The sequence below is a fragment of the Amphibalanus amphitrite genome, unplaced genomic scaffold (genome assembly GCF_019059575.1).
Source record: "Amphibalanus amphitrite isolate SeventyFive unplaced genomic scaffold, NRLGWU_Aamphi_draft 000640F_arrow, whole genome shotgun sequence".
NCBI lineage: Eukaryota > Metazoa > Arthropoda > Thecostraca > Balanomorpha > Balanidae > Amphibalanus > Amphibalanus amphitrite.
This window is the reverse complement of record NW_024882134.1, coordinates 174,291-187,423: the sequence shown is the minus strand read 5'-3', so window position 1 is coordinate 187,423 and position 13,133 is coordinate 174,291. Positions and strand designations below refer to the sequence as shown.

The window sequence follows — 13,133 nt, the reverse complement described above, 5'->3', positions numbered from 1 at the left end:
GATTCCTTGACCCCGATTCCAGGCTGACAGCGATTTCCAGGTCACTAGGTCATGACCTTCAAGGTCAAGGTCAAGGTCAAAGGACGGGGAACGCTCTACAGCCTAAAGTTACCGTCTGATTGGCTTGTAAATGGTCTCAATCGATTCCCCGACCCCGATTCCAGCTTGACAGCGATTTCCAGGTCACTAGGTCATGACCTTCAAGGTCAAGGTCAAGGTTCGCGAATATCAAACTAACAATTCGATATTCGGACGGGGAACGCAATAACTCAAGAACCAGTGAACCGATTTTGATGAAAATGCCCTCATTCGATTCCTCGTTCCTTATTGCAGGTTGACAGCGATTTCCAGGTCACTAGGTCATGACCTTCAAGGTCAAGGTCAAGGTCAAAGGACGGGGAACGCTCTACAGCCTAAAGTTACCGTCCGATTGGCTTGTAAATGGTCTCAATCGATTCCTTGACCCCGATTCCAGGTTGACAGCGATTTCCAGGTCACTAGGTCATGACCTTCAAGGTCAAGGTCAAGGTCAAAGGACGGGGAACGCTCTACAGCCTAAAGTTACCGTCCGATTGGCTTGTAAATGGTCTCAATCGATTCCTCGACCCCGATTCCAGCTTGACAGCGATTTCCAGGTCACTAGGTCATGACCTTCAAGGTCAAGGTCAAAGTCAAAGGACGGGGAACGCTCTACAGCCTAAAGTTACCGTCCGATTGGCTTGTAAATGGTCTCAATCGATTCCTCGACCCCGATTCCAGTTGGACAGCGATTTCCAGCTCACTAGGTCATGACCTTCAAGGTCAAGGTCAAGGTCAAAGGACGGGGAACGCTCTACAGCCTTAAGTTACCGTCCGATTGGCTTGTAAATGGTCTCAATCGATTCGTCGACCCCGATTCCAGCTTAACAGCGATTTCCAGGTCACTAGGTCATGACCTTCAAGGTCAAGGTCAAGGTCAAAGGACGGGGAACGCTCTACAGCCTAAAGTTACCGTCCGATTGGCTTGTAAATGGTCTCAATCGATTCCTTGACCCCGATTCCAGCTTGACAGCGATTTCCAGGTCACTAGGTCATGACCTTCAAGGTCAAGGTCAAGGTCAAGGGACGGGGAACGCTCTACAGCCTAAAGTTACCGTCCGATTGACTTGAAGACCTTGAAGTTTGACTTGATTGACCTTGAAGGTCATGACCTAGTGACCTGGAAATCGCTGTCAAGCTGGAATCGGGGTCGGGGAATCGATTGAGACCATTTACAAGCCAATCAGACAGTAACTTTAGGCTGTAGAGCGTTCCCCGTCCTTTGACCTTGACCTTGACCTTGAAGGTCATGACCTAGTGACTCGGAAATCGCTGTCAAGCTGGAATCGGGGTCGACGAATCGATTGAGACCATTTACAAGCCAATCGGACGGTAACTTTAGGCTGTAGAGCGTTCCCCGTCCTTTGACCTTGACCTTGACCTTGAAGGTCATGACCTAGTGACCTGGAAATCGCTGTCAACCTGGAATCGGGATCGGGGAATCGATTGAGACCATTTACAAGCCAATCAGACGGTAACTTTAGGCTGTAGAGCGTTCCCCGTCCTTTGACCTTGACCTTGACCTTGAAGGTCATGACCTAGTGACCTGGAAATCGCTGTCAACCTGGAATCGGGGTCAAGGAATCGATTGAGACCATTTACAAGCCAATCGGACGGTAACTTTAGGCTGTAGAGCGTTCCCCGTCCTTTGACCTTGACCTTGACCTTGAAGGTCATGACCTAGTGACCTGGAAATCGCTGTCAACCTGCAATAAGGAACGAGGAATCGAATGAGGGCATTTTCATCAAAATCGGTTCACTGGTTCTTGAGTTATTGCGTTCCCCGTCCGAATATCGAATTGTTAGTTTGATATTCGCGAACCTTGACCCTGACCTTGAAGGTCATGACCTAGTGACCTGGAAATCGCTGTCAAGCTGGAATCGGGGTCGAGGAATCGATTGAGACCATTTACAAGCCAATCGGACGGTAACTTTAGGCTGTAGAGCGTTCCCCGTCCTTTGACCTTGACCTTGACCTTGAAGGTCATGACCTAGTGGCCTGGAAATCGCTGTCAAGCTGGAATCGGGGTCGAGGAATCGATTGAGACCATTTACAAGCCAATCGGACGGTAACTTTAGGCTGTAGAGCGTTCCCCGTCCTTTGACCTTGACCTTGACCTTGAAGGTCATGACCTAGTGACCTGGAAATCGCTGTCAACCTGGAATCGGGGTCAAGGAATCGATTGAGACCATTTACAAGCCAATCGGACGGTAACTTTAGGCTGTAGAGCGTTCCCCGTCCTTTGACCTTGACCTTGACCTTGAAGGTCATGACCTAGTGACCTGGAAACCGCTGTCAACCTGCAATAAGGAACGAGGAATCGAATGAGGGCATTTTCATCAAAATCGGTTCACTGGTTCTTGAGTTATTGCGTTCCCCGTCCGAATATCGAATTTTTAGTTTGATATTCGCGAATATCAATCTGCTGCTCAATTGATGGACGTTCTGAGCACATTGAAAGTGCAATAACGTAGGGGAAAACTTGGGGGAAAACAGATTTGGTAGCACGTCTGTCAAACTAGCAGCGAGCAGCGAGCAGCGAGTCCAGCAGCGAGAAACGGGCCATCCCGATTTAGCTGAAAATTGGCTCACAGAGCCTTCTCAGCACGCTGATTCCGAAAATCATGGTCTCTATGGTGGAAATATTGACCATTCTCGAGATAGAACCCTCTAAAGTTCTTACCATCCATGACCGGGCCATCCCGATTTGGCTGAAAATTGGCTCACAGAGCCTTCTCAGCACGGTGATTCCGAAAATCATGGTCTCAAGGGTGGAAATATTGACCGTTCTCGAGATAGAACCCTCTAAAGTTCTTACCACCCATGACCGGGCCATCCCGATTTGGCTGAAAATTGGCTCACAGAGCCTTCTCAGCACGCTGATTCCGAAAATCATGGTCTCTAGGGTGGAAATATTGACCGTTCTCGAGATAGAACCCTCGCAGCGAGTCCAGCAGCGAGAAACGGGCCATCCCAATTTAGCTGAAATTTGGCTCACAGAGCCTTCTCAGCACGCTGATTCCGAAAATCATGGTCTCTAGGGTGGAAATATTGACCGTTCTCGAGATAGAACCCTCTAAAGTTCTTACCACCCATGACCGGGCCATCCCGATTTGGCTGAAAATTGGCTCACAGAGCCTTCTCAGCACGCTGATTCCGAAAATCATGGTCTCTTGGTTGGAAATATTGACCGTTCTCGAGATAGAACCCTCGTAGCGAGTCCAGCAGCGAGAAACGGGCCATCCCGATTTAGCTGAAATTTGGCTCACAGAGCCTTCTCAGCACGCTGATTCCGAAAATCATGTTCTCTAGGGTGGAAATATTGACCGTTCTCGAGATAGAACCCTCTAAAGTTCTTACCACCCATGACCGGGCCATCCCGATTTGGCTGAAAATTGGCTCACAGAGCCTTCTCAGCACGCTGATTCCGAAAATCATGGTCTCTAGGGTGGAAATATTGACCGTTCTCGAGATAGAACCCTCTAAATTTCTTACCACCCATGACCGGGCCATCCCGATTTGGCTGAAAATTGGCTCACAGAGCCTTCTCAGCACGCTGATTCCGAAAATCATGGTCTCTAGGGTGGAAATATTGACCGTTCTCGAGATAGAACCCTCTAAAGTTCTTACCATCCATGACCGGGCCATCCCGATTTGGCTGAAAATTGGCTCACAGAAACTTCTCAGCACGCTGATTCCGAAAATCATGGTCTCTAGGGTGGAAAAATTGACCGTTCTCGAGATAGAACCCTCTAAAGTTCTTACCACCCATGACCGGGCCATCCCGATTTGGCTGAAAATTGGCTCACAGAGCCTTCTCAGCACGGTGATTCCGAAAATCATGGTCTCAAGGGTGGAAATATTGACCGTTCTCGAGATAGAACCCTCTAAAGTTCTTAGCACCGATGACCGGGCCATCCCGATTTGGCTGAAAATTGGCTCACAGAGCCTTCTCAGCACGCTGATTCCGAAAATCATGGTCTCTAGGGTGGAAATATTGACCGTTCTCGAGATAGAACCCTCTAAAGTTCTTACCACCCATGACCGGGCCATCCCGATTTGGCTGAAAATTGGCTCACAGAGCCTTCTTAGCACGCTGATTCCGAAAATCATGGTCTCTAGGGTGGAAATATTGACCGTTCTCGAGATAGAACCCTCTAAAGTTCTTACCATCCATGACCGGGCCATCCCGATTTGGCTGAAAATTGGCTCACAGAGCCTTCTCAGCACGCTGATTCCGAAAATCATGGTCTCTAGGGTGGAAATATTGACCGTTCTCGAGATAGAACCCTCTAAAGTTCTTACCACCCATGACCGGGCCATCCCGATTTGGCTGAAAATTGGCTCACAGAGCCTTCTCAGCACGCTGATTCCGAAAATCATGGTCTCTAGGGTGGAAATATTGACCGTTCTCGAGATAGAACCCTCTAAAGTTCTTACCATCCATGACCGGGCCATCCCGATTTGGCTGAAAATTGGCTCACAGAGCCTTCTCGGCACGCTGATTCCGAAAATCATGGTCTCTAGGGTGGAAATATTGACCGTTCTCGAGATAGAACCCTCTAAAGTTCTTACCATCCATGACCGGGCCATCCCGATTTGGCTGAACGGTCAATATTTTCACCCTAAAGACCATGATTTTCGGAATCAGCGTGCTGAGAAGGCTCTGTGAGCCAATTTTCAGCCAAATCGACATGGCCCGGTCATGGGTGGTGAACTTTAGAGGGTTCTATCTCGAGAACGGTCAATATTTCCACCCTAGAGACCATGATTTTCAGAATCAGCGTGCTGAGAAGGCTCTGTGAGCCAATTTTCAGCAAAATCGGGATGGCCCGGTCATGGATGGTAAGAACTTTAGAGGGTTCTATCTCGAGAACGGTCAATATTTCCACCCAAGAGACCATGATTTTCGGAATCAGCGTGCTGAGAAGGCTCTGTGAGCCACGTTTCAGCTAAATCGGGATGGCCCGTTTCTCGCTGCTGGACTCGCTGCGAGGGTTCTATCTCGAGAACGGTCAATATTTCCACCTTAGAGACCATGATTTTCGGAATCAGCGTGCTGAGAAGGCTCTGTGAGCCAATTTTCAGCCAATTCGGGATGGCCCGGTCATGGGTGGTAAGAACTTTAGAGGGTTCTATCTCGAGAACGGTCAATATTTCCACCCTTGAGACCATGATTTTCGGAATCACCGTGCTGGAAAGGCTCTGTGAGCCAATTTTCAGCCAAATCGGGATGGCCCGGTCATGGGTGGTAAGAAATTTAGAGGGTTCTATCTCGAGAACAGTCAATATTTCCACCCTAGAGACCATGATTTTCGGAATCAGCGTGCTGAGAAGGCTCTGTGAGCCAATTTTCAGCCAAATCAGGATGGCCCGGTCATGGGTGGTAAGAACTTTAGAGGGTTCTATCTCGAGAACGGTCAATATTTCCACCCTAGAGACCATGATTTTCGGAATCAGCGTGCTGAGAAGGCTCTGTGAGCTAATTTTCAGCCAAATCGGGATGGCCCGGTCATGGATGGTAAGAACTTTAGAGGGTTCTATCTCGAGAATGGTCAATATTTCCACCCTAGAGACCATGATTTTCGGAATCAGCGTGCTGAGAAGGCTCTGTGAGCCAATTTTCAGCCAAATCGGGATGGCCCGGTCATGGATGGTAAGAACTTTAGAGGGTTCTATCTCGAGAACGGTCAATATTTCCACCCTTGAGACCATGATTTTCGGAATCATCGTGCTGAGAAGGCTCTGTGAGCCAATTTTCAGCCAAATCGGGATGGCCCGGTCATGGGTGGTAAGAACTTTAGAGGGTTCTATCTCGAGAACGGTCTATATTTCCACCCTAGAGACCATGATTTTCGGAATCAGCGTGCTGAGAAGGCTCTGTGAGCTAATTTTCAGCCAAATCGGGATGGCCCGGTCATGGATGGTAAGAACTTTAGAGGGTTCTATCTCGAGAACGGTCAATATTTCCACCCTTGAGACCATGATTTTCGGAATCACCGTGCTGAGAAGGCTCTGTGAGCCAATTTTCAGCCAAATCGGGATGGCCCGGTCATGGGTGGTAAGAACTTTAGAGGGTTCTATCTCGAGAACGGTCAATATTTCCACCCTAGAGACCATGATTTTCGGAATCAGCGTGCTGAGAAGGCTCTGTGAGCTAATTTTCAGCCAAATCGGGATGGCCCGGTCATGGATGGTAAGAACTTTAGAGGGTTCTATCTCGAGAATGGTCAATATTTCCACCCTAGAGACCATGATTTTCGGAATCAGCGTGCTGAGAAGGCTCTGTGAGCCAATTTTCAGCCAAATCGGGATGGCCCGGTCATGGATGGTAAGAACTTTAGAGGGTTCTATCTCGAGAACGGTCAATATTTCCACCCTTGAGACCATGATTTTCGGAATCAGCGTGCTGAGAAGGCTCTGTGAGCCAATTTTCAGCCAAATCGGGATGGCCCGGTCATGGATGGTAAGAACTTTAGAGGGTTCTATCTCGAGAACGGTCAATATTTCCACCCTAGAGACCATGATTTTCGGAATCAGCGTGCTGAGAAGGCTCTGTGAGCCAAGTTTCAGCTAAATCGGGATGGCCCGTTTCTCGCTGCTGGACTCGCTGCGAGGGTTCTATCTCGAGAACGGTCAATATTTCCACCCTAGAGACCATGATTTTCGGAATCAGCGTGCTGAGAAGGCTCTGTGAGCCAATTTTCAGCCAATTCGGGATGGCCCGGTCATGGGTGGTAAGAACTTTAGAGGGTTCTATCTCGAGAACGGTCAATATTTCCACCCTTGAGACCATGATTTTCGGAATCACCGTGCTGAGAAGGCTCTGTGAGCCAATTTTCAGCCAAATCGGGATGGCCCGGTCATGGGTGGTAAGAAATTTAGAGGGTTCTATCTCGAGAACGGTCAATATTTCCACCCTAGAGACCATGATTTTCGGAATCAGCGTGCTGAGAAGGCTCTGTGAGCCAATTTTCAGCCAAATCGGGATGGCCCGGTCATGGGTGGTAAGAACTTTAGAGGGCTCTATCTCGAGAACGGTCAATATTTCCACCCTGGAGACCATGATTTTCGGAATCAGCGTGCTGAGAAGGCTCTGTGAGCCAATTTTCAGCCAAATCGGGATGGCCCGATCATGGGTGGTAAGAACTTTAGAGGGTTCTATCTCGAGAATGGTCAATATTTCCACCCTAGAGACCATGATTTTCGGAATCAGCGTGCTGAGAAGGCTCTGTGAGCTAATTTTCAGCCAAATCGGGATGGCCCGGTCATGGATGGTAAGAACTTTAGAGGGTTCTATCTCGAGAATGGTCAATATTTCCACCCTAGAGACCATGATTTTCGGAATCAGCGTGCTGAGAAGGCTCTGTGAGCCAATTTTCAGCCAAATCGGGATGGCCCGGTCATGGGTGGTAAGAACTTTAGAGGGTTCTATCTCGAGAACGGTCAATATTTCCACCCTAGAGACCATGATTTTCGGAATCAGCGTGCTGAGAAGGCTCTGTGAGCCAAGTTTCAGCTAAATCGGGATGGCCCGTTTCTCGCTGCTGGACTCGCTGCGAGGGTTCTTTCTCGAGAACGGTCAATATTTCCACCCTAGAGACCATGATTTTCGGAATCAGCGTGCTGAGAAGGCTCTGTGAGCCAATTTTCAGCCAATTCGGGATGGCCCGGTCATGGGTGGTAAGATTTTTAGAGGGTTCTATCTCGAGAACGGTCAATATTTCCACCCTAGAGACCATGATTTTCGGAATCAGCGTGCTGAGAAGGCTCTGTTAGCCAATTTTCAGCCAATTCGGGATGGCCCGGTCATGGGTGGTAAGAACTTTAGAGGGTTCTATCTCGAGAACGGTCAATATTTCTACCCTTGAGACCATGATTTTCAGAATCAGCGTGCTGAGAAGGCTCTGTAAGCCAATTTTCAGCCAAATCGGGATGGCCCGGTCATGGATGGTAAGAACTTTAGAGGGTTCTATCTCGAGAACGGTCAATATTTCCACCCTAGAGACCATGATTTTCGGAATCAGCGTGCTGAGAAGGCTCTGTGAGCCAAATTTCAACAAAATCGGGATGGTTCGTTTCTCGCTGCTGGACTCGCTGCGAGGGTTCTATCTCGAGAATGGTCAATATTTCCACCCTTGAGACCATGATTTTCGGAATCACCGTGCTGAGAAGGCTCTGTGAGCCAATTTTCAGCCAAATCGGGATGGCCCGGTCATGGGTGGTAAGAACTTTAGAGGGTTCTATCTCGAGAACGGTCAATATTTCCACCCTAGAGACCATGATTTTCGGAATCAGCGTGCTGAGAAGGCTCTGTGAGCTAATTTTCAGCCAAATCGGGATGGCCCGGTCATGGATGGTAAGAAATTTAGAGGGTTCTATCTCGAGAATGGTCAATATTTCCACCCTAGAGACCATGATTTTCGGAATCAGCGTGCTGAGAAGGCTCTGTGAGCCAATTTTCAGCCAAATCGGGATGGCCCGGTCATGGATGGTAAGAACTTTAGAGGGTTCTATCTCGAGAACGGTCAATATTTCCACCCTTGAGACCATGATTTTCGGAATCACCGTGCTGAGAAGGCTCTGTGAGCCAATTTTCAGCCAAATCGGGATGGCCCGGTCATGGGTGGTAAGAACTTTAGAGGGTTCTATCTCGAGAACGGTCAATATTTCCACCCTAGAGACCATGATTTTCGGAATCAGCGTGCTGAGAAGGCTCTGTGAGCCAAGTTTCAGCTAAATCGGGATGGCCCGTTTCTCGCTGCTGGACTCGCTGCGAGGGTTCTTTCTCGAGAACGGTCAATATTTCCACCCTAGAGACCATGATTTTCGGAATCAGCGTGCTGAGAAGGCTCTGTGAGCCAATTTTCAGCCAATTCGGGATGGCCCGGTCATGGGTGGTAAGATTTTTAGAGGGTTCTATCTCGAGAACGGTCAATATTTCCACCCTAGAGACCATGATTTTCGGAATCAGCGTGCTGAGAAGGCTCTGTAAGCCAATTTTCAGCCAATTCGGGATGGCCCGGTCATGGGTGGTAAGAACTTTAGAGGGTTCTATCTCGAGAACGGTCAATATTTCCACCCTTGAGACCATGATTTTCAGAATCAGCGTGCTGAGAAGGCTCTGTAAGCCAATTTTCAGCCAAATCGGGATGGCCCGGTCATGGATGGTAAGAACTTTAGAGGGTTCTATCTCGAGAACGGTCAATATTTCCACCCTAGAGACCATGATTTTCGGAATCAGCGTGCTGAGAAGGCTCTGTGAGCCAAATTTCAACAAAATCGGGATGGTTCGTTTCTCGCTGCTGGACTCGCTGCGAGGGTTCTATCTCGAGAATGGTCAATATTTCCACCCTTGAGACCATGATTTTCGGAATCACCGTGCTGAGAAGGCTCTGTGAGCCAATTTTCAGCCAAATCGGGATGGCCCCGTCATGGGTGGTAAGAACTTTAGAGGGTTCTATCTCGAGAACGGTCAATATTTCCACCCTAGAGACCATGATTTTCGGAATCAGCGTGCTGAGAAGGCTCTGTGAGCTAATTTTCAGCCAAATCGGGATGGCCCGGTCATGGATGGTAAGAACTTTAGAGGGTTCTATCTCGAGAATGGTCAATATTTCCACCCTAGAGACCATGATTTTCGGAATCAGCGTGCTGAGAAGGCTCTGTGAGCCAATTTTCAGCCAAATCGGGATGGCCCGGTCATGGATGGTAAGAACTTTAGAGGGTTCTATCTCGAGAACGGTCAATATTTCCACCCTTGAGACCATGATTTTCGGAATCACCGTGCTGAGAAGGCTCTGTGAGCCAATTTTCAGCCAAATCGGGATGGCCCGGTCATGGGTGGTAAGAACTTTAGAGGGTTCTATCTCGAGAACGGTCAATATTTCCACCCTAGAGACCATGATTTTCGGAATCAGCGTGCTGAGAAGGCTCTGTGAGCTAATTTTCAGCCAAATCGGGATGGCCCGGTCATGGATGGTAAGAACTTTAGAGGGTTCTATCTCGAGAATGGTCAATATTTCCACCCTAGAGACCATGATTTTCGGAATCACCGTGCTGAGAAGGCTCTGTGAGCCAATTTTCAGCCAAATCGGGATGACCCGGTCATGGATGGTAAGAACTTTAGAGGGTTCTATCTCGAGAACGGTCAATATTTCCACCCTTGAGACCATGATTTTCGGAATCAGCGTGCTGAGAAGGCTCTGTGAGCCAATTTTCAGCCAAATCGGGATGGCCCGGTCATGGGTGGTAAGAACTTTAGAGGGTTCTATCTCGAGAACGGTCAACATTTCCACCCTAGAGACCATGATTTTCGGAATCAGCGTGCTGAGAAGGCTCTGTGAGCTAATTTTCAGCCAAATCGGGATGGCCCGGTCATGGATGGTAAGAACTTTAGAGGGTTCTATCTCGAGAATGGTCAATATTTCCACCCTAGAGACCATGATTTTCGGAATCAGCGTGCTGAGAAGGCTCTGTGAGCCAATTTTCAGCCAAATCGGGATGGCCCGGTCATGAATGGTAAGAACTTTAGAGGGTTCTATCTCGAGAACGGTCAATATTTCCACCCTAGAGACCATGATTTTCGGAATCAGCGTGCTGAGAAGGCTCTGTGAGCCAAATTTCAGCTAAATCGGGATGGCCCGTTTCTCGCTGCTGGACTCGCTGCTCGCTGCTCGCTGCTAGTTTGACAGACGTTTTGGTAGCGCTATTTGTTTGAATCCCTATATGGCGCGTATTTCGTCTCCAAGCTGTTCCCGCGAATCTTCGATCATTCCAATTTAATGACGTCATAGATATCTATGTGCTTTGATGAATATTTTCCACAAACCATTTTTATGACCCTCAGGTGTCATAGTTATGAACCTTTCAATTTGCTTTTAATGATGTTTGTTGAATTAAATTATGAATCTTGGCGATATTTCGAGATATTTCTGTAAATAGCTCTCTGGCTGCCACGGTTACTATACCCAACGAATTTCAAACCTATGACGTCAATTTGAATACACGTGAATGTTATTGTATGAAAATATGCGGAGGTCGAAATGTCTTTATGCAGTCGCACTTTTTGTGTTGATGCGTGATGGTAAGCAGGATACGATAATCAGTGTTTTTATATACCTTGCGATAATCCTGGGGGATGAGGATGTGTGTTGGTGGGCTACTGATTTATGCTGAAAGCTTTTTGAGAATGTACACTTTACATATATTATGCGTGCTTGCTGCATGCGTTATGCCTGGTTGTATCTCTGGAAATCTTCACCAGCTACCACTGAACAAGACTGAGACATAAAATATCTGCTACAAAATGTAGACATTTGCATTTCAGTAGGCGGAACTATGGTCATGAGTACCCAAATATAGGAACGTTCCCATTTTTGGGAACGGAGTTCCCAAATATGGGAACGGGCGTTCCCATTTATGAGAACGGAAGGCAATTTTTCGGCCGTTCGCCCACTAAAACTCAAAAGTGCATCACGTCTCAAAAAAGTGCACGCTGATTTAAGTATCTACTAAATCTCCATAAAGTTATCTTTAATCTGACCATGGAACAAGGAAATTGACCGTGGAATGATATTTTTAATGATTTTTTAAAAATGACAGAATGGTGGAAATATGGGTTATACGACATTTAACATGCCATTTTAAGGAAAATGAAGCATTTTTTACATTTTGAGGTCAAGTATAATAATTTTCGCCTGGTTATGAAGTTTCATTCTAGCGACACCAGATGCTGACATATGCAAGCGAACACGCGGACAGTCCCGAGGTAATATTGTTGACTTTTGGTGTCGGGGCGATCGACCGCGTGGAACGTCAGTGATTTTACCGAACTACTGTTGTAAACTCAGTTTCAGTGGTTTAAAATCATTCAGCTGTATTTTATCAGCCCTGAAAGACATATTTTATTTGGATGCTAGCTGTTTAGCGTTGTTTTATAAGCAGCGTCATGAGCGTGGTTTTGGCTTCGGCGTTTCTAAGCATGATCGTTTGGGGGGATTTTCTCTGATATAGGTCGCTCTGTGTGGCTTATTTATAATTTTTATGCTGATTTCGATCATTCCTCGTGCCCATCCTACCAGGCCTTTTGCCACTTACACTCATTAAGAAAGGAAAAAACTAGATTTTCATTGGGACTAGGTGTTTTGAGGGTGTAACATATTCAGCGTTCCCATTTTTGGATACTTCTTGTGCTCGTCAACTCTCGGTGATTAGCAGACAGGTGCTTGACATGTCTCCACCCTCGGCGCGGACGGTGGATATAGGTATGGAAGACCTTGTTGAACATCGCTGAGCGTTGTGGATTACGTAATCCTGCAGAGGGGGGCGTGCCCGCTGCGAGATCGACGGGAATAAAAGCGCAGAAGACCGGGCGAAACATGCAACGGTCTTGCCGGAAAGGTCATCTGATGATTGTTGCGTTAACAATAATTTGCGGCGTTGGACGTGATGCTTGTTAATGAAAAGAGCCCCTGAAAGGCGTCGGTGAAATCGTTCCCAATTTTGGGTACGCCGTTCCCATAATAAGGAACGCTTGCAGCGCCAGTGTACGAGAGCGTTCCCAAATTTGGGCTCGCGGCCCGGGTGATGGACTGCTTTAGAAATAGGGGAACGATTTGAAACTACGATGGGCCTTACAATATCAAACTCTTTCCCAACAATATTGAGACAACTATCAGGCGGTTCACGATCGTTTTATATTTTTTGGACGTCATTTAACGGTTCTTTTTCTTGTTTTAAATAATGCCTACATGGCGTTCCCATATTTGGGTTTATCGTTCCCAAACATGGGAACGAAAATGCGTTCCCGAAAATGGGTACGCTTGACCATAGTTCCGCCTACTGATTTAAAGTGTGAAAAACTGCAACATGAGGTTGAATATTTAATCCATTGAGGATCCAACTGGGTCTTCTTTTAAGCATCTTGTTTGGACAATCATGTGTTTAAATAGATTTGCCTCAGTGCAGAGTCCGCACCATGACGCCAAAAATCAGTGCAGTGCCATCCACATCGAAGGTTTTCCAACCAAGGTCAGAGGTGCCATACCAGGAG

At 47.4% G+C, this 13,133-nt stretch overlaps 1 protein-coding gene across 30 annotated transcripts in view; it reads left to right on the top strand.

Moving 5' to 3' along the window:
• Positions 1 to 13,133, top strand: part of LOC122363801 (SRSF protein kinase 3-like) — a 62,699-nt gene that overhangs the window by 11,902 nt on the left and 37,664 nt on the right. For 5 of the 30 annotated variants that reach the window (XM_043333504.1, XM_043333497.1, XM_043333493.1 and 2 more), the window contains exon 1: positions 11,096 to 11,165. The exons of 11 other annotated variants lie outside the window; for them this stretch is intronic. The gene's annotated coding sequence lies outside the window, so the exon portion shown is untranslated. 14 more of the 30 variants (XM_043333505.1, XM_043333499.1, XM_043333494.1 and 11 more) reach the window with 8 other exon arrangements.